The 22437-nt window shown below is 39.4% G+C and overlaps 3 long non-coding RNA genes across 3 annotated transcripts; all 3 read left to right on the forward strand.

Annotated features, from left to right (window-relative positions):
* Positions 1-721: 721 nt before the first annotated feature.
* On the forward strand, positions 722-11856 carry LOC147260838 (uncharacterized). Its single transcript, XR_015116172.1, has 3 exons — positions 722-1005; positions 1517-1590; positions 11665-11856. It is a non-coding gene; the product is annotated as an uncharacterized LOC147260838 (long non-coding RNA).
* A 2733-nt stretch (positions 11857-14589) lies between these two features.
* Positions 14590-15164, forward strand: LOC147260839 (uncharacterized). Its single transcript, XR_015116181.1, has 3 exons — positions 14590-14655; positions 14783-14912; positions 15036-15164. It is a non-coding gene; the product is annotated as an uncharacterized LOC147260839 (long non-coding RNA).
* Positions 15165-16540: 1376 nt separating this feature from the next.
* LOC147260840 (uncharacterized) lies at positions 16541-21898 on the forward strand. Its single transcript, XR_015116173.1, has 4 exons — positions 16541-16697; positions 17629-17673; positions 17831-17881; positions 20661-21898. It is a non-coding gene; the product is annotated as an uncharacterized LOC147260840 (long non-coding RNA).
* The last annotated feature ends 539 nt before the right edge of the window (positions 21899-22437 follow it).

Consider the following 22437-nt stretch of genomic DNA (forward strand, 5'->3'; position numbering starts at 1 on the left):
TGGACACTTGAGGAAGCTAGGACTGAAGGACACAATACTTAAACCACCAAATGAAGAGCCAGATGCAGACAAAAGTGAAGAATGCTACGCAGAGCTGATACAGTTTCTCAACGATAAGAGCCTATCGTTGGTAATGAGAGATGCGACTGACGACGGCAGAAAAGCACTCAAAATATTACAAGAACATTACGCGAGTGATGGTAAGCCAAGGGTCATAGCGCTTTACTCCGAACTAACCTCATTGAAGATGTCTGAAGAAACGGTAACAGAGTACATCATCCGAGCTGAGAAAGCAGTGACATCTCTGAGGAATGCGAAGGAAACTACTGGTGACGGACTAATAATAGCCATGATCCTGAAAGGGCTTCCAGAGTCGTACAAGCCATTTGCCAAACACAGAACTAAAAGCAAAGAAGGCATTACCTTCACAGAGTTTAAAAGCAGACTATAGTCGTGTATTACTAACTCAAAGTCATTGAGGTCAGGTAACTCAAAAGCAGATTTTTAGTTTAAAAAACTATAAACTATTGAGTTTTCTGAATGAGTAATGCATTTTTAATTTGAAGTACATCAGTACTATTGAGTTAATGGCTGTCATTCAATGATATCTTTTAAGTAAATGGCAGAACGCTGCGTGGTGACGTCATGGGCGTCACCGCGCGGTCTCATCCGGCGCAATTTGACTTCTCAACGGCTGAACCTGGCAGAGACTGACGGATTATTTAGCAAGTTAAGGTGACAAGACAAACAATTTTTTTTTTTTTTTTTTTACAAGGACCCAGTGTATCAATGCTGTAGTCGGTGCACAGAAAAGGAATATTTTGTGTTCTTGTGGTTTTGACAACAGCAGAATTGGATAAGTCAATTTGGGGCACTTGCCGCCTTTGCAAGCTAGCAAAGATGGTAGTTTGTGGTCGTGCTTGCGACTGAGGCCATTATCATCCACTCGGTCAGCTGCATTGTTCTGAGCCTGGGACTTCTCCTAATGCTAAGCGCTCTTCTGTGGTGAGTATGAATGTTTCTTAAACGTCTCTTGTCTGTTGAAAGACACAGCAGTGTTATTAAGACAAAGAATAGTACCGCGCAGGTTTATGTGGGCGGTGGCGGAGTAATACCTGTCACTTGGTGTGTTGCAGGTAATGTTTCTATCCGCGTGCGAAGGTCTGAGAGGACATAAAGTAATCGTCAAAGTGACAAAGTTGAAGCATTCCTAATAACATGTTTTCTTTCAAAATAGGATGTCGGTTGGTTTTTTTTTCCTCTAAGGTTTAAAAAAGCTGTTTAAAGACAAATTTAGATAGATGTTTTTCTTTCAAATAATACAACAGTGGTGCAATAGTAAACAATTCTTGTCAGCTTAAACCATCTTTGTGATTTTTTGGAAGTTAAACTTCATTCTCTCTAGGTCATGTACTGTCTTGGTTTTGAGATGCTGCAGACAAGTGCTGCAATGTTAAGCTTCCTGTCGCTTCCCCCAAATTAAAATGACTTTTATCTCCTCCTGCTTTTGATAAAGGAACAGCGTGATATGCACATGCTCTCCCTTCATACCTACGAGAAGATGACTCCCAGTTCTTCAAGACATGCAATGTATGTATTGCCTGACTTAACGCAAATGTCTGTCAATGGCCACAATATATACTGTACATGTTGTTTCTCTTCTTTGGAGCAAACAAAATCTGACTCCTTAGATATCACAGTGATCAACTATTCGGCCTGTTTGGTGCTGAGGCACCACTGCCTTTTGCAAGGCCAAGCTTTGAAGAAATCTGTGACAAATTTGTGCCTCTTGTTGAATGTAAAAAGTAGTTGAGTTAAAGAAGGGAAATATAGAGGGAGAAAGAATATCTCTATCTCATATTATTTGTCAAACAGATGCATTCACATCTCCAGTATTCCATTCCTGAGTTAACGATTCAAGCCGGAGACCAGCTTCTCAAGCAGACTCGAGCACAGTGGCCGAGCGCAGGCATGTTTGTGTTCATTCTTATAAAACAAAACAGACATTGGGCCTAAGAGTACTGAGGTGCGGGCCTGGGTTACAAATGTGAAAAAATCCCCAAATCACATTTGGCTGAGATTTTAGAGTCAAGATCAAGAGAGCAAATCATTATGACTCCCAAAAGCCTGTTAACTTGGGTAGTTGCATGCAAGTGTTGTGTCAAGACAAGAAAATGTTAACTCATCTTTATTTCTGCATGTAATTCCAGTGCATCACCCCAAATCCAGCCTCTTGAATCATCTCGATCACCTTTTACTTTATTCTGTATGTGTATGTCTGTGTGTATTTTGCAGTGGGAAGATGATCCAGACATTGAGGACACTCCTGTCGCTCTCCTCTCCGTGGCAACGGACAACCCCACTGGCACCATCCAGTTTAACTCCGACAGCATTTCTGTTGTGATCGAAGATGGCATTCTTGTGAGATGTCTCCCCAGGTTGGCTGATGCACTTCTTCTCTTGTTTGGCTTAATCTATGCATTGCATTTAGATTATCCAAAGAAACTTATCCACACGTCTACCTTGGTTCAGAAAATACTGCTGTGTCTTGATGATAACAGACCACTCAAACCACGCCTGCTAAGTTTGAAAAACGAGTTGTTCAGCAATATTGAAGGCACCAGTGCCTGAATGAGACATCCCTGGTCCTGCTAAGATTGATAACTTTGCACCGTACCTCTAAGGTGGCTGAAGAGAGGAACTTCCTTAACGTACTTGTTAGCTGTTAGCAGAGTAAGTATGTTGTGTTGATCAGTTCAAGTGTGCAGTAAGTGATCCATGAAACAGTGGTTAACCTTTAAGTAATTTCAGAGCTTTCCTCTGCTTTATCTACCTCAACATTGTTGCACTGTTTGTGACTGATTTTGTTTTAATAATTGGATGTGTTAGCTTTGATTCCACCAAAATGTCTTTTTTCATTTCATGAATAATTTGTTGGTTATTAGTATTTTTGACCTTGATTTGCACCTTGTAGCGAGTACATTGAAATTGATTATGTATGGTATGTTATGGTATTTAATCAAGTACACGCTTCAGAGAAATCTTTTTTTTTATAACAGCAGAGTATAATTTGTGTTTTTTTTTGTTTTGTTTTGTTTTGTTGTCGTGTTTGTATCACACCTTTATCACTGTTGTGGAAATTACTTACAAGAACTGCTCTGGGGTTTATTTGTTGTTTTGGTTAGTGGACATGCTGTGCATTTAGCTTCTGCTAAAATTAACATGGTCTGCCTTCCTGTAAAATACACTTCCGATACCTGTAACACTGTTAAGCCTCAACAACAACCTAAAGCTAAACTAGTTGAACAAAACTCTTGATGTTTTATCAAAGGTTGTTTTAAACCTTAATTAAAAATGTGAACTGAAAAAGACATGTGAGGTGTGTTTTTGTTTTTAGACATTGATAGCAAATGTACGTATACATGAATATATGTTTTTATATATATATACAATGGGGGAAATAAGTATTGAACGCATTAACTTTTTTGTCATTACATTTATTTCCAAAGATGCAATTCATGTGACATTTCTTCCAGACACTGGTATTAACTCAAATAATCCACACATGAAAAGAAATCACAACATTCAAATCCATAAATAATGATTATGTGGAATTATGTGCAATAACACAGGAAAAAAGTATTGAACACACTATCTGAGACTCGTTTAATACTTTGTGGAGAAGCCTTTGTTTGCAATGACAGCTTCCAGACGCTTCTTGTATGTATTAACTAATCGCCCACACTGCTCAGGTGTGATTTTTGCACATTCCTCCGCACAACAACAATTCCATAACAATAATAATTATATATAACCAGTTATAAACCAATTATAAATAACCAGTAACACACCCATGATGGTTGATCTTAATTTGTTGATACTACAGTGTGTAATAATGAAGTTATTGAACAATAATTCCATAAAAATAATAATAATATAACCCAAAAATGTTCAAAAGCAGTTTTCCCAAACCAAGTGTTGTAGTATAACCAGTAACACACCCATGATGGTTGATCTGAATTTGGTGATACTACACTGTGTAATAATGAAGTTATAGAACAACAATTCCATAAAAATAATAATTATATTACCCAAAAATGTACAAAAGCAGTTTTCCCAAACCAAGTGTTGTAGTATAACCAGTAGCACACCCTTGATGGTTGATCTGAATTTGGTGATACTACACTGTGTAATAATGAAGTTCTTGAACAATAATTCCATAAAAATAATAATTATATAACCCAAAAATGTACAAAAGCAGTTTTCCCAAACCAAGTGTTGTAGTATAGCCAGTAACACACCCATGATGGTTGATCTGAATTTGGTGATACTACAGTGTGTAATTGTGACGTTATTGAACAATAATTCCGTAAAAATAATAATTATATAACCCAAAAATGTACAAATCAGTTTTCCCAAACCAAGTGTTGTAGTATAACCAGTAACACACCCATGATGGTTGATCTGAATTTGGTGATACTACACTGTGTAATAATGAAGTTATTGAACAATAATTCCATAAAAATAATAATTATATAACCCAAAAATGTACAAAAGCAGTTTTCCCAAACCAAGTGTTGTAGTATAACCAGTAGCACACCCATGATGGTTGATCTGAATTTGGTGATACTACAGTGTGTAATAATGAAGTTATTGAACAATAATTCCATAAAAATAATAATTATATAACCCAAAAATGTACAAAAGCAGTTTTCCCAAACCAAGTGTTGTAGTATAACCAGTAGCACACCCATGATGGTTGATCTGAATTTGGTGATACTACAGTGTGTAATAATGAAGTTATTGAACAATAATTCCATAAAAATAATAATTATATAACCCAAAAATGTACAAAAGCAGTTTTCCCAAACCAAGTGTTGTAGTATAACCAGTAACACACCCATGATGGTTGATCTGAATTTGGTGATACTACACTGTATAATAATGAAGTTATTGAACAATAATTCCATAAAAATAATAATTATATTACCCAAAAATGTACTAAAGCAGTTTTCCCAAACCAAGTGTTGTAGTATAACCAGTAGCACACCCATGATGGTTGATCTGAATTTGGTGATACTACACTGTGTAATAATGAAGTTCTTGAACAATAATTCCATAAAAATAATAATTATATAACCCAAAAATGTACAAAAGCAGTTTTCCCAAACCAAGTGTTGTAGTATAGCCAGTAGCACACCCTTGATTGTTGATCTGAATTTGGTGATACTACAGTGTGTAATTGTGACGTTATTGAACAATAATTCCATAAAAATAATAATAATATAACCCAAAAATTTTCAAAAGCAGTTTTCCCAAACCAAGTGTTGTAGTATAACCAGTAGCACACCCTTGATGGTTGATCTGAATTTGGTGATACTACACTGTGTAATAATGAAGTTCTTGAACAATAATTCCATAAAAATAATAATTATATAACCCAAAAATGTACAAAAGCAGTTTTCCCAAACCAAGTGTTGTAGTATAGCCTGTAGCACACCCATGATGGTTGATCTGAATTTGGTGATACTACACTGTGTAATAATGAAGTTATTGAACAATAATTCCATCAAAATAATAATTATATAACCCAAAAATGTACAAAAACAGTTTTCCCAAACCAAGTGTTGTAGTATAGCCAGTAGCACACCCATGACGGTTGATCTGAATTTGGTGATACTACAGTGTGTAATAATGAAGTTATTGAACAATAATTCCATAAAAATAATAATTATATTACCCAAAAATGTACAAAAGCAGTTTTCCCAAACCAAGTGTTGTAGTATAGCCAGTAACACACCCATGATGGTTGATCTGAATTTGGTGATACTACACTGTGTAATAATGAAGTTCTTGAACAATATTTCCATAAAAATAATAATTATATAACCCAAAAATGTACAAAAGCAATTTTCCCAAACCAAGTGTTGTAGTATAGCCTGTAGCACACCCATGATGGTTGATCTGAATTTGGTGATACTACAGTGTGTAATAATGAAGTTATTGAACAATAATTCAATAAAAATAATAATTATATAACCCAAAAATGTACAAAAGCAGTTTTCCCAAACCTCGTGTTGTAGTATAGCCAGTAGCACACCCTTGATGGTTGATCTGAATTTGGTGATACTACACTGTGTAATAATGAAGTTATTGAACAATAATTCCATCAAAATAATAATTATATTACCCAAAAATGTACAAAAGCAGTTTTCCCAAACCAAGTGTTGTAGTATAGCCTGTAGCACACCCATGATGGTTGATCTGAATTTGGTGATACTACAGTGTGTAATAATGAAGTTATTGAACAATAATTCCATAAAAATAATAATTATATAACCCAAAAATGTACAAAAGCAGTTTTCCCAAACCAAGTGTTTTAGTATAGCCAGTAGCACACCCATGATGGTTGATCTGAATTTGGTGATACTACAGTGTGTAATTGTGACGTTATTGAACAATAATTCCGTAAAAATAATAATTATATAACCCAAAAATGTACAAATCAGTTTTCCAAAACCAAGTGTTGTAGTATAACCAGTAACACACCCATGATGGTTGATCTGAATTTGGTGATACTACACTGTGTAATAATGAAGTTATTGAACAATAATTCCATAAAAATTATAATTATACAACCCAAAAATGTACAAAAGCTGTTTTCCCAAACCAAGTGTTGTAGTATAGCCAGTAGCACACCCTTGATGGTTGATCTGAATTTGGTGATACTACAGTGTGTAATTGTGACGTTATTGAACAATAATTCCGTAAAAATAATAATTATATAACCCAAAAATGTACAAATCAGTTTTCCAAAACCAAGTGTTGTAGTATAACCAGTAACACACCCATGATGGTTGATCTGAATTTGGTGATACTACACTGTGTAATAATGAAGTTATTGAACAATAATTCCATAAAAATTATAATTATACAACCCAAAAATGTACAAAAGCTGTTTTCCCAAACCAAGTGTTGTAGTATAGCCAGTAGCACACCCTTGATGGTTTATCTGAATTTGGTGATACTACAGTGTGTAATTGTGACGTTATTGAACAATAATTCCATAAAACTAATAATAATATAACCCAAAAATGTACAAAAGCAGTTTTCCCAAACCAAGTGTTGTAGTATAACCAGTCGCAGACCATTGATGGTCGACCTGAATTTGGTGATACTACACTGTGTAATAATGAAGTTATTGAACAATAATTCCATAAAAATAATAATTATATAACCCAAAAATGTTCAAAAGCAGTTTTCCCAAACCAAGTGTTGTAGTATAACCAGTAACACACCCATGATGGTTGATCTGAATTTGGTGATACTACACTGTGTAATAATGAAGTTATTGAACAATAATTCCATCAAAATAATAATTATATTACCCAAAAATGTACAAAAGCAGTTTTCCCAAACCAAGTGTTGTAGTATAGCCTGTAGCACACCCATGATGGTTGATCTGAATTTGGTGATACTACAGTGTGTAATAATGAAGTTATTGAACAATAATTCCATAAAAATAATAATTATATAACCCAAAAATGTACAAAAGCAGTTTTCCCAAACCAAGTGTTTTAGTATAGCCAGTAGCACACCCATGATGGTTGATCTGAATTTGGTGATACTACAGTGTGTAATTGTGACGTTATTGAACAATAATTCCGTAAAAATAATAATTATATAACCCAAAAATGTACAAATCAGTTTTCCAAAACCAAGTGTTGTAGTATAACCAGTAACACACCCATGATGGTTGATCTGAATTTGGTGATACTACACTGTGTAATAATGAAGTTATTGAACAATAATTCCATAAAAATTATAATTATACAACCCAAAAATGTACAAAAGCTGTTTTCCCAAACCAAGTGTTGTAGTATAGCCAGTAGCACACCCTTGATGGTTGATCTGAATTTGGTGATACTACAGTGTGTAATTGTGACGTTATTGAACAATAATTCCGTAAAAATAATAATTATATAACCCAAAAATGTACAAATCAGTTTTCCAAAACCAAGTGTTGTAGTATAACCAGTAACACACCCATGATGGTTGATCTGAATTTGGTGATACTACACTGTGTAATAATGAAGTTATTGAACAATAATTCCATAAAAATTATAATTATACAACCCAAAAATGTACAAAAGCTGTTTTCCCAAACCAAGTGTTGTAGTATAGCCAGTAGCACACCCTTGATGGTTTATCTGAATTTGGTGATACTACAGTGTGTAATTGTGACGTTATTGAACAATAATTCCATAAAACTAATAATAATATAACCCAAAAATGTACAAAAGCAGTTTTCCCAAACCAAGTGTTGTAGTATAACCAGTCGCAGACCATTGATGGTCGACCTGAATTTGGTGATACTACACTGTGTAATAATGAAGTTATTGAACAATAATTCCATAAAAATAATAATTATATAACCCAAAAATGTTCAAAAGCAGTTTTCCCAAACCAAGTGTTGTAGTATAACCAGTAACACACCCATGATGGTTGATCTGAATTTGGTGATACTACACTGTGTAATAATGAAGTTATTGAACAATAATTCCATCAAAATAATAATTATATGACCCAAAAATGTACAAAAGCAGTTTTCCCAAACCAAGTGTTGTAGTATAGCCAGTAGCACACCCATGATGGTTGATCTGAATTTGGTGATACTACAGTGTGTAATAATGAAGTTATTGAACAATAATTCCATAAAAATAATAATTATATAACCCAAAAATGTACAAAAACAGTTTTCCCAAACCAAGTGTTGTAGTATAGCCAGTAGCACACCCATGACGGTTGATCTGAATTTGGTGATACTACAGTGTGTAATAATGAAGTTATTGAACAATAATTCCATAAAAATAATAATTATATAACCCAAAAATGTACAAAAGCAGTTTTCCCAAACCAAGTGTTGTAGTATAACCAGTAACACACCCATGATGGTTGATCTGAATTTGGTGATACTACACTGTGTAATAATGAAGTTATTGAACAATAATTCCATAAAAATAATAATTATATTACCCAAAAATGTACTAAAGCAGTTTTCCCAAACCAAGTGTTGTAGTATAACCAGTAGCACACCCATGATGGTTGATCTGAATTTGGTGATACTACACTGTGTAATAATGAAGTTATTGAACAATAATTCCATAAAAATAATAATTATATAACCCAAAAATGTACAAAAGCAGTTTTCCCAAACCAAGTGTTGTAGTATAGCCAGTAGCACACCCTTGATTGTTGATCTGAATTTGGTGATACTACAGTGTGTAATTGTGACGTTATTGAACAATAATTCCATAAAAATAATAATAATATAACCCAAAAATGTACAAAAGCAGTTTTCCCAAACCTCGTGTTGTAGTATAGCCAGTAGCACACCCTTGATGGTTGATCTGAATTTGGTGATACTACACTGTGTAATAATGAAGTTATTGAACAATAATTCCATCAAAATAATAATTATATTACCCAAAAATGTACAAAAGCAGTTTTCCCAAACCAAGTGTTGTAGTATAGCCTGTAGCACACCCATGATGGTTGATCTGAATTTGGTGATACTACAGTGTGTAATAATGAAGTTATTGAACAATAATTCCATAAAAATAATAATTATATAACCCAAAAATGTACAAAAGCAGTTTTCCCAAACCAAGTGTTTTAGTATAGCCAGTAGCACACCCATGATGGTTGATCTGAATTTGGTGATACTACACTGTGTAATAATGAAGTTATTGAACAATAATTCCATAAAAACAATAATTATATTACCCAAAAATGTTCAAAAGCAGTTTTCCCAAATCAAGTGTTGTAGTATAGCCTGTAGCACACCCATGATGGTTGATCTTAATTTGGTGATACTACACTGTGTAATAATGAAGTTATTGAACAATAATTCCATAAAAATAATAATAATATAACCCAAAAATGTACAAAAGCAGTTTTCCCAAACCAAGTGTTGTAGTATAACCAGTAGCACACCATTGATGGTTGATCTGAATTTGGTGATACTACAGTGTGTAATTGTGACGTTATTGAACAATAATTCCATAAAAATAATAATAATATAACCCAAAAATGTACAAAAGCAGTTTTCCCAAACCAAGTGTTGTAGTATAGCCTGTAGCACACCCATGATGGTTGATCTGAATTTGGTGATACTACACTGTGTAATAATGAAGTTATTGAACAATAATTCCATAAAAATAATAATAATATAACCCAAAAATGTACAAAAGCAGTTTTCCCAAACCAAGTGTTGTAGTATAACCAGTAGCAGACCCATGATGGTTGATCTGAATTTGGTGATACTACACTGTGTAATAATGAAGTTATTGAACAATAATTCCATAAAAATAATAATAATATAACCCAAAAATGTACAAAAGCAGTTTTCCAAAACCAAGTGTTGTAGTATAACCAGTAGCAGACCCATGATGGTTGATCTGAATTTGGTGATACTACACTGTGTAATAATGAAGTTATTGAACAACAATTCCATAAAAATAATAATAATATAACCCAAAAATGTTCAAAAGCAGTTTTCCCAAACCAAGTGTTGTAGTATAACCAGTAGCAGACCCATGATGGTTAATCTGAATTTGGTGATACTACAGTGTGTAATTGTGACATTATTGAATACTTTTCCTTTCGGTGCTGCACTTTGTAGACGGTCCCTGCGCTCTTGCCTGTCCGTCCGCTGCACTTAGAAAACAATGTTATTTGTCGAATGCAAAAGACGCCTCATTTCGGTTAAATTGCGTTTGTAGCCCATTGTCTGCATAACTACAATAGCATAGATGCATCGTTTGTATTTTAATAACGTTTCGATTGCGCGCTATTGATCTCGGAAGTTCGAATCTGCCAATATCTTTCCAACTGTACCGAAGTAGTGTTGTTGTGATAGCTCGTTAGCACACACTTCTTGAATGCTAAAATGGTGCTGCTGTGAGCACTTGGGGTTTTTGTGCGGGAGTGGCAGTGTTTCACGTCCATTCATTTATCTTTGGAACACTGGAACCTCCACCCAGGGAAACGTGGCCGCTGTTGTTCACTGCTGGGACACCCTCAGCCGCACCTCCACCTTTTCTCCTCTCCATGAATCCTGGCTAAGCACTGTGGATACAGTCCTAAATATGTTGGACGATGTAAAGCTACGTGTCTTTGCATTTATTTAGCCACCCCTAAATCATTAGTCCTTGTGTTTTTAGTCCTATTTTTAGTCAGCAATGAGAATGCGCTGGTGTCTTCACCTTCACCACTAGTCGGCGCCACTACGTTGTCACTTGGCAGTAATTTGGTGTGCCGCCCCCCACTATAAGCCTCATGCACCCCCTGGATAGATGTTGTGGCGCCGCCACTGCCACCCTATGACATAATAATGTACAGTTATGTCAGGTGTATTAATTTGAAAAAATAGAATTTGGATTTTACCAATCGGTCATAAGATACCTGGGCAGACTGCACAAGTCCAGTATGTGTGGGAACCATTGACAAGTCTAGACCCTGGATATAGGACAGCCTTACTTTAGATTGACTAATGGAAAAAATCCTCACCTTATATTAGGGTCAATACGGTAGCATGCAGCTGGCCATTTCTCAGCACCGTGTGTAATTTATCCACAGCTGAACTGTTGTCTCCATCTTTAGAAACAGTCAGAAACAAGGCCTTAACAGCAACTGCAACGGCCCAGGAGGTGGAGGCAGACACAAAGAGATGGCTCCATCTTGCTGGAGACAGAGGTGGTGGCAGGAGAGGGAGAGAGGAGAAGAAGAAGCGGCCCAGCAGCACCCATGTTAGTCAGCTACAGCACCTATTTTTCAATATACAGGGCCAAGAAAAAGCAGATGGAGCACTGGGAATGTCCTGGTTGACTGCATTAAATGTCGGCTGAACCATCTTGAAGAAGTATCTCACTGTGATTGATGTGACAGAGACTGACACTGGGATAGGATCTGCAGTGTGAGAGGGAATGGTACTTTTTACATCATTATTCTCAGTAAAAACATCAAAGGGATTCTGGTGGGACTTTTGCAGGGTCTGGACTAAATAAAGAGGTTTCCTCAAGTCTGTTCAACCCAGTGAGGAGGCAGGACACGTCTGCAGCACCACAACATTTGGTTTACCCTGGGATTTGATAGACATTTCACCTTTAACAAATGTTGCACCTCCTGCCATTTGAAAGTTGCAGCAGGCTGTGTTGTGATTGTGATCAAATTATAATTCATTGTTGGGCCCTAATTAAATGGTCATTAAATCTGATCTGACACGGCACGGTCATGGCAACCGAAGCCCAAGCTAACGCAAGGTGATGCTAGTGCTCTGGCATGAGAACACATAACAACGCTCATTATAGGTGACTCGGACATGAGGCCTACCACGCGGAAAAACACCACAACGTGCTGTTTTCACGGTGAACTCGTCCGGACATTGAACGACAGGTTCCACAGGTCTTGGCTAACCACAAAAATGGAACACCTCATTCCAGCCGCAGTGAACGGGCTCCAGTATGGCAGAGGTTGACCGCTCTCAGTTTGTGGCAGCAGCAGCAGCTGATTATTGCTGGAAAGGTGAGCTTGGAAGCTTTCCGCCGATGGTGACAGGCTTGGTTTGAAGGAAGGCCAGGGACAATCACACAGGGAGCACCATGAAGGTTGGCTGCTGCTCCACCCCTGACTTCAGCTGAAATGCTCTGTCTCTAAATGAACATTCCACTGTGCAGAGTGAGGGATCGTACTGTCGTTGACACCATTTTCAGAATTCCTGTCTGTCTTTCCAGTTCAGCAGTGAGGAGGGAGACAGGATCCTCATTTGTAAGTTCAGCAGGTGTCCGTCTCAGCACCAGCACAGTTGGCCTCCTCGGTAGCAGTGGTGTTGAGCAGGATCCTCTCTTGATCCCGCACTGACATCTTCGTCCTCCAGACTTGGGCAGTTCAGATGATTCTGACTGTTATCCTGTGCATTCTCCACTGTTACAGTTACCTGTTTGATGTTGAGGAGGAGATGAGTGATTGCTGCTGCAGGCTGCAGGCTGCCCCCCCCCCCCCACATCCTGTCTTTTCTAGCTGCAGAGGTTTACCGGCCCTCATCTCTCACGTCCATACCTTTCTTCACGGGCCATCTCCCATCTCTAGTCATGTCCAAACAGACGCGCCGTATGTCCTCTTTGTTCAAAACAAAGCTGTCTCTTCTTCCTCTCTTTTTTCACCTGACCTTGATCAGTGCGGTAGCATCAGCAGGACTGGTGGAGGAATGGGGGGGGGGGGGTGACCAACTGTGTCAGGTAAGAGATGAACCCCCCAGAGCCATCAGGTTTGTGTCATGTTAGATTAATTTGAACCAGGATTGCTCCTCTGTGCTACGACACAGCGCTCAAACTGGTTGCTAAAGAAAGTTGCTAGCCTTCTCTGACCGGTACCTGTCCTTCACTTGTGTGCTAATGGACTCAATTTTATAGAGCGCTTTTCTACCTTAGCGGCACTCAAAGTGCTTTAGTGTCGTCTCATTCACCCTTTCACACACACACACACACACATACACACACACACACACACACACACACACACACACACACACTGATGGGGGAGGCTGCCATGCAAGGTGCCAACCTACTCATCAGGAGCAGTATTTTGCTCAAGGACACTTGGACATGGTCACCGGGGTCGAGAATCGAACCAGCAACCCTTTGGTTGCTAGACAGCCACTTTACCCCTGAGCCATGCCGCCCGTGTGTGTGTGTGTGTGTGTGTGTGTGTGTGTGTGTGTGTTTGTGTGTGTGTGTGTGTGTGTGTGTGTGTGTGTGTGTAAAACACAAACTGACACACATAAAAACACATTCATGGGTTTTTATGAAGACAGTGGCAGGTTTCTGTTGTGACTAAATGCGGATCGTGCATCCGTTTCCGGTCTCATGCGTGCAGGAAATCAGACACAAGACAGCACCAGGCTCCCCAAGATTCCATGTGACTCACCCCTTCATAAAGGTTCTGAGGTAAGCAACTCAACATCAGAAAAAAGGTGAAACACTGAGGACAAATCTCAAGAAGAACCTTTGTCCCTTCCCTCCCCAGACGGCAATGTCACATCCATGCCCTAGCGGTGTTCTTGGTTGACCTTCTTTCTGTCTTGTCTCCTGGCTCCCGGTTTTATATTGAAATTGAACTCTGCTCTCATTTCTGGTAACTTCCCTTCCCCCTGGTGTGTTTCCCACCAGTCTGATTGTCTTCCCTGCCCTGATTGTGTCCACTCGTTTCAGGGCAGACCAGGCAACCAGGAGACGTAGAAATAGGGAAGAGTGTGATCCACCATCTTTGGGTGGTGGGCCTGTCCCCTACGGAAGGACCTGCACCCTGACCCTATGGACTGAGCTCTGTGCGGGGATGGTAGGTTGACATGGAAGATGCTAACACAGTTGTGCTGGGACTACCTGGTCCTGGTATGACTGACTGGTCCTACTTCAGTGTTTTGTCTGATTGTCTTCCCTGCTCTGATTGTGTCCACTCTTTTCCAGGTCCAGACCAGGCAACCAGGAGACGTCTGGAAATAGGGGAGAGTGTGGTCGATGACCCGAAGGCGTTGGACCGGTCCCCTATGGAAGGACCTTCACCCTGACCCTATGGACTGAGCTCTGTGCATGGATGGTAGGTAGACATGGAAGATGCTCACACAGCTGTGCTGGGACTACCTGGTCCTGGTATGACTCACTGGTCCTTCTTCAGTGTTTGTCTGATTGTCTTCCCTGCCCTGATTGTGTCCACTTGTTTCCAGGTCAGACCAGGCAACCAGGAGACATGTGTGGAAATAGGGGAGAGTGTGGTCGATGACCCGAAGGTGTTGGACCAGGCCTCTTGGAAGGACCTGAACCCTGACCCTATGGACTGAGCTCTGTGCGGGGATGGTAGGTAGACATGGAAGATGCTCACACAGCTGTGCTGGGACTACCTGGTCCTGGTATGACTGACTGGTCCTTCTTCAGTGTTTGTCTGATTGTCTTCCATTCTTTCTTCTGATTTGTTTCCAGGCCAGACCAGGCAACCAGGGGGCGTGTGTGGAAATAGGGGAGAGTGTGGTCCATCATCTTTGGGTGGTGGACCGGTCCCCTAGGGAAGGACCCGCACCCTGACCCTATGGACTGAGCTCTGTGCGGGGATGGTAGGTAGACATGGAAGATGCTCCCAGGTCCGTCTTAGCTTCCATATGAAGTTTGTCCATTTTCAGCGCTCCTCAAATGACCAGACATAAAGAGGAAGCCTCATAATTTGTCGACGGTCCCGGAGCCACAGCTCGACAGGCCCTTGCAGCCAGGCAGCCTTGAACAACCACTCAGGCCTGAGGGCTGCTCAACTGACAGGTTCGGTTCTCCTACAGGGAGGCTGTGAAAGCATCACATCTTCCTTTTCTCTCCAAGGTTCTGGAGAAAGCAGTTGCTAAACAGCTCTGGGACTTCTCCACAGCAACAGCTGATTGGAGGATTCAGTCAGGTTCCAGGTTCATCCTAGCACAGAAACAGAACTAGTCAAAGGTACCAGTGACCTCCTACTGGTACCAGATGAGGGACTGGTCTCTGTGCTGGTCTGATTAGATCTCAGTGCAGCTTTGATACCATTGACCACCATATCCTTCTACAGGGACTGGAACCTGTCACTGGTATTAAAGGAACCACACTAAACTGGTTCAGGTCATATTTACTGGGTAATCTCAGTTGGTACCAGTTAATGATGGTTCCTCTGAGACCACTACAGTCAGTTCTGGTGTTCCTCAAGGGTCTGTGCTTGGACCAGTCCTCTTCACCCTGTACCTGCTTCCTCTAGGTCACATGATCAGGAAACACTCCATTAATGTTCACTGCTATGCAGACGACACTCAGCTGAACTCATCAATGATCCACATGGAACAAACCAGCTGACTGAACTGGAGGCCTGTCTGAAGGACAGGAAACATGGAGGACCATCATTTCCTTTATTAAACTCTGATAAACTGAAGTTCTGGTGCTGGGCCCAAACACCTGAGGACCACCCTATCTACTGAGACAGGTACCCTGGATGGCACCACCCTGGCCCCCAGCACCACTGTAAGGAACCAAGGAGTTCTCTTTGACCAGGACCCTTTAACTCCCACATTAAATCTCCAGGACGCCTTCTTCCATCTACGTAACATCGCTAAGATCAGACACATCCTGGCTCAAGAAGATGCAGAAAAACTAGTCCCTGCTTTTGTCACTTCCAGGCTGGATTACTGCTCCTCCCTCCTACCAGGCTGGACTAGTAAGTCCCTAAAGACTCTCCAGCTGGTCCAGAACGCTGCTGCCACGTGTTGACTAGAACTGGTAGCAGAGACCAGGTCTCTCCTGGACCAGAGGAAAAACTGGGGAGTAATTTTCCCAGAGTAATTATTTTAGAGTTATTATTTTCCTCTTCAGTAGTCGTATCTACTCATTTGGAGTCATAAATATCTCCTGTGACCAATAGAGTGAGAGCAATTTTCCAGAAGAATTTCTATTGGAGTAATACAGCAAGGCCCCGCCTACTATGTCCAGGTTTTTGAATTCTAAAGGCGCCATTGTCTCAGCCCGCACTTCTCCGCATCGGCATTACTCGGCACTCGCAGAGTCTGCAGACGGGACCACAAGAATACCGTACATTGGACTTCATATTTTTCCTCACTTTGATGGATCAGAAACCAGGTCAGACTATTATTGTTTAACTTAGTAAACAGCAATGTTTGTTACTGATTTGCAACTTTTCAGCTGGCCACAGCTACTTACCCACAGACGTTAGCATGTTTGCTAGCACCAGGAGTACTACTAATTATTAGGAAAAGTATTGGCACGTATTATATAGTTCAGCACTGCAGATGTCAGACCCTTTGACTCCTAGTTCAACATTATTAAAATGGTCTTTTTTCCTCTTTCTGATTTTTTATTAGGAAATATCAGGTTGAGAGCAGAAACAGAAATGCACTACAAACAAATATCATTGCTTTCAAAGAAAACTCTTTCAAATCATTTCATGATAATAGTCATTTTAATGTTGACTTTAATTTAATGTTTTATCTTAAATGTTTTCAAAGAGCAGCAGCAGTTACTGTTGGATATTTAAGCTTATATTAATGTGAAGGAGTGAAACCAAAGTGTACACCAATGTGTAAACACGTTCAGCAACAAACTAGAGTCAAAAAAGGAAATCAAAGAAGGCCCCTTGACTACTGCTCGACACGATCAAGCCTGATGGAGGCTGTTGATCAGCCTGGATATTTCCTCTCCTCAGCAGGGAGGCTGTGTGCTGCTCCACCCAGCCTTCATGTGTCATTTTGTCTTTGACTGACTGTGACTTTAGACTTGATTTAAAGTCTACTCGCACAAAGTCGGCAAGGTACATGGTCGTCACGATAAATAGCCCTAACAGTGAGCTAAATGTGGCCATCAGGGTTAAGTCCATGGTTTGGTTCCACATTCAAGAGGAGTCATGTGGTATATCTATGTACACATACAGGAAACAAGAACATATTCATAAAAGTTAGACCAGGCACTCCTAATCACTGCCACTACCAACGTAGTTCATTGATCACTGAACTTGGATAGATGCTGAAAGCCTTTTTTGTACTCTTTTCACCAGAAAATCAAGAAATGACAATACCTGAAGAGCCCTCCAGCTCCTTTGGTAACGTATGGGAAATTCATAATTTGTCCTTGCTATATAGCAGGCAGTACTACTGTGCTAAATGGTGTCTGACAGAGGGGAGAACGCAGACAAATTGCAAAGCCGTGAAAACTTCAGAACTTCTTCAATCTTCTTGTTATTTATTGATTTATTGTAGGGAAAAGAAAAAGTATGCAATTGACCCAGGGTGAGGCCAAGAGTTGCAAAGGTAAGGTTTTTGTTTTTGTCTAAAATGGCAGTAATGGTTCAGAGGGGTTTCCAGAAATCACATTGCCAGATTTTGTCCAAAAAAACGTATAGTTCCTTGGAGATTTACATTTTGATACGGTGTCATTATGAAAGTTAATATTTACACAACGTTTGTCATGGCACCCTGACTGAGGAGTGGCACTTCACATTAAAAAGGCTGCAGACCCCTGGTAAGGGAAAGTGAAAAATAACTTAAGCCAGTAAGATCTCTGACCAACTTACCCCACCGAGAAAAAAAATGAAGGTTCAACCCAGAAGTTCAGGCTGCTATTCAGTAAGTAGTATTGTTTGGTGTAGAAAGTGAACTTCTCCAGAGATGGATAGGATATTGTACTAGCTATTCAACAAAATAATTTCTTGCTTCTCCAGGGCAAACAAAACTGTGTGTGACCCAGAGTGTGGTATCAGTACATCAGCACATGGAAGTGAATAGATAAATATTGACAGAATACTACAAGCACAGTTCAATGTAGTACATGGTGTCATCATCTCATGTGTACATCACTAAGAGAAATACTACTGTGTGTGACCCAGAGTGTGGTATCAGTACATCAGCACATGGAAGTGAATAGATAAATATTGACAGAATACTACAAGCACAGTTCAATGTAGTACATGGTGTCATCATCTCATGTGTACATCACTAAGAGAAATACTACTGTGTGTGACCCAGAGTGTGGCATCAGTACATCAGCACATGGAAGTGAATAGATAAATATTGACAGAATACTACAAGCACAGTTCAATGTAGTACATGGTGTCATCATCTCATGTGCACATCACTAAGAGAAATACTACTGTGTGTGACCCAGAGTGTGGTATCAGTACATCAGCACATGGAAGTGAATAGATAAATATTGACAGAATACTACAAGCACAGTTCAATGTAGTACATGGTGTCATCATGTCATGTGTACATCACTAAGAGAAATACTACTGTGTGTGACCCAGAGTGTGGTATCAGTACATCAGCACATGGAAGTGAATAGATAAATATTGACAGAATACTACAAGCACAGTTCAATGTAGTACATGGTGTCATCATCTCATGTGTACATCACTAAGAGAAATACTACTGTGTGTGACCCAGAGTGTGGTATCAGTACATCAGCACATGGAAGTGAATAGATAAATATTGACAGAATACTACAAGCACGTTTCAATGTAGTACATGGTGTCATCATCTCGTGTACATCACTAAGAGAAATACTACTGTGTGTGACCCAGAGTGTGGTATCAGTACATCAGCACATGGAAGTGAATAGATAAATATTGACAGAATACTACAAGCACAGTTCAATGTAGTACATGGTGTCATCATCTCATGTGTACATCACTAAGAGAAATACTACTGTGTGTGACCCAGAGTGTGGTATCAGTACATCAGCACATGGAAGTGAATAGATAAATATTGACAGAATACTACAAGCACAGTTCAATGTAGTACATGGTGTCATCATCTCATGTGTACATCACTAAGAGAAATACTACTGTGTGTGACCCAGAGTGTGGTATCAGTACATCAGCACATGGAAGTGAATAGATAAATATTGACAGAATACTACAAGCACAGTTCAATGTAGTACATGGTGTCATCATCTCATGTGTACATCACTAAGAGAAATACTACTGTGTGTGACCCAGAGTGTGGTATCAGTACATCAGCACATGGAAGTGAATAGATAAATATTGACAGAATACTACAAGCACAGTTCAATGTAGTACATGGTGTCATCATGTCATGTGTACATCACTAAGAGAAATACTACTGTGTGTGACCCAGAGTGTGGTATCAGTACATCAGCACATGGAAGTGAATAGATAAATATTGACAGAATACTACTACAAGCACAGTTCAATGTAGTACATGGTGTCATCATCTCATGTGTACATCACTAAGAGAAATACTACTGTGTGTGACCCAGAGTGTGGTATCAGTACATCAGCACATGGAAGTGAATAGATAAATATTGACAGAATACTACAAGCACAGTTCAATGTAGTACATGGTGTCATCATCTCATGTGCACATCACTAAGAGAAATACTACTGTGTGTGACCCAGAGTGTGGTATCAGTACATCAGCACATGGAAGTGAATAGATAAATATTGACAGAATACTACAAGCACAGTTCAATGTAGTACATGGTGTCATCATCTCATGTGTACATCACTAAGAGAAATACTACTGTATGTGACCTTTGTATATCATAAGGGTGTCCAAGCTTTTTTCAAAGAGGGCCACATTTTAAAATGTGCAAATGTCCAAGAGCTGATGTACTTGTACTTTAACCATGAAAGGCAAAATATTTGCTGTGTTAAGCAATTGACGTGAACAGATATTGTAATTTCCACCTTCCCTGGAAGCATCAGCCCTCAAAATCAGTCGTCCTCTTTTCATCAAGAGTTGCCATGGAACAAAGTGGCCTGTATGGGGCACACAGTCAGGGGAAGTTCCAGAGTGCTGCTGTCACCATGAAGTGGAAAGAGAAACTGTGTTCTGGGTCTGCATGCGTTCTTAGTTCTGTTTGACAGTGGTGGTGGGCCAAAACTATATAGCCGTATAGAAGCTGACCTCATGCCATGATTGGCCCCTGGCCGGGACTTTGGACAAGCCTGGTGTAGAACATAATGAACCTTAATTTCAGCAGCTCAAAGGTCATTGAAAAAATATTAAACTGAATTTATAACAGCTACTGTCCTCACTATCTTAATTGAGATTTTTTTTTGATTGACAGAGTTCAAATCAAGAAGATGTGTGGAAAGGCCCTGGACCAAGGATGAAATGAGTGCTGTCATGAAACACTTCAAAACTCCCATTTCAAAGGGACACCTTGACACAAAGTTGGAGTGTGGCAGTGCAGGCTTCCTGAGCACCCTGTTCTGATGAGCAGGACCATTCAAAACATCAGAGATTTTGTGAGGACCAGGGGCCTGATGTTTGAAGAAATATGGTCTGATAAAGACCTCTTTGCTGTTACAGTGAATGTGTTGGGTCTGTGGTTGAGGGTTGTTTTTACCCCTTGATTCTTGTGCAGTGGACTTCCTGTTCCGCTCAATTTCTGTTGTTTAAATTTGAAATCAATATTTTGCAGTTCTCTCAGGACAGTACTTGTGATGAAGTCATTCCCTTACTCAAGTGTTGCTGTGCACTTTATGGTGGGATACATTACTCTGCACTTCAGATTTTTGATGTCGATTTAAATCGTAAATCAACAGTTGATTTGAATTGAAAGATGTGAAAACACATTAATACATTATTCATTACTTATTAACTGATTCAAACACCATTTATTGTCATTTCAGGACATGAGGGTACATAAAAGGAACAAAATTTAGTTAAAAATAGCATTCAGTGCAAATTTGATGTATAAAATAAATTTTCAGTGTTTATTGCATTTAGATAGCAGAGTATTGTGGAGAGAGTACTAGTCTTACAGTTTAGTAATATTACTCTCTGATAATACCAGGTAATGGGCCAGTGGGGTACTTTTTCACTGATGCATTGCCAAACAACACTAATGTATGTGTGTAGTGTACAGTTTGAGCAGTGTGCTGTCCTCATAGGTAAGAGTTTTGGCCTGATTGTGTGTGTGTGTGTGTGTGTGTGTGTGTGTGTGTGTGTGTGTGTGTGTGTTAGTATTGACCACTTAAACCAGTGTGGTCCTCATAATTAAGGGTTTTGGCCTGATTGTGTGTGTGTATGGAAAATGTCCCAATAAATAATGGGGGTCCTCAGAATCCACTGTGGTGCTAGGAAACACCTCCTCCCGCCCCGTCCTCATAATCTTAAAATGTCAGGTTTTCATATTTTCAGATTCTTTGACAATAATCTCATTTTAAATGGACAGAAATGTTTCTACACTTTTTGGGGCCAATTTGATCTTTCTTGCATCTGTCTAACCCTAAGCCTGAACCAATGGTCTACATTGTGCCTTTGTATGGTTTAAGGAACGGTCGTCTCCATTGCTCAAAAGTCAGTCCAAATTACTGAGATGGATGGCCTTTGAGTCTGATTTCAAGCCTGCACGGCCCGACGGGAGGTCCAATCATTGCTAAGGAAGGGGAATCACCTCATACTGGTCAGTTACATCAAACGGAGAATTTGATCATTTTCAAAAATGTCTGTCATATATGTGTTCGGAACAAGAGGATTTTTGTTTTAGAAATCTTCAAACCGGGTCTTATTTTCAGATCAAACTACTCATGGAAAGTGAGGCCAGCCTGACTGACATATTTCTTGACATGGGCAAAAATAAGGACAGTAAGAAACTAAACTGCACTCCAGGATTGGATCGAATGACAAACGGTCAACAGATAAGGTTCCATTCAAATGGGAGAAAGAATCTGGAATGGTCGTCACAGAAGAAGGGTGGTGGAATATTTGCTCTGTGCGGTCAACTTCCAGGAGTTCTGGTCTCTGGAGAGGTTTTTGTTGGTGGACTCTGGTGAGATATTTCATAACTCCTAAGTTGAAATGTTTACTTTACTTATATTTATATTTATACAACACTT

This window comes from Aulostomus chinensis, chromosome 5 (assembly GCF_037954235.1).
Source record: "Aulostomus chinensis isolate RoL2024-O1b breed Wild chromosome 5, RoL_Achi_v1.0, whole genome shotgun sequence".
Classification (NCBI taxonomy): domain Eukaryota; kingdom Metazoa; phylum Chordata; class Actinopteri; order Syngnathiformes; family Aulostomidae; genus Aulostomus; species Aulostomus chinensis.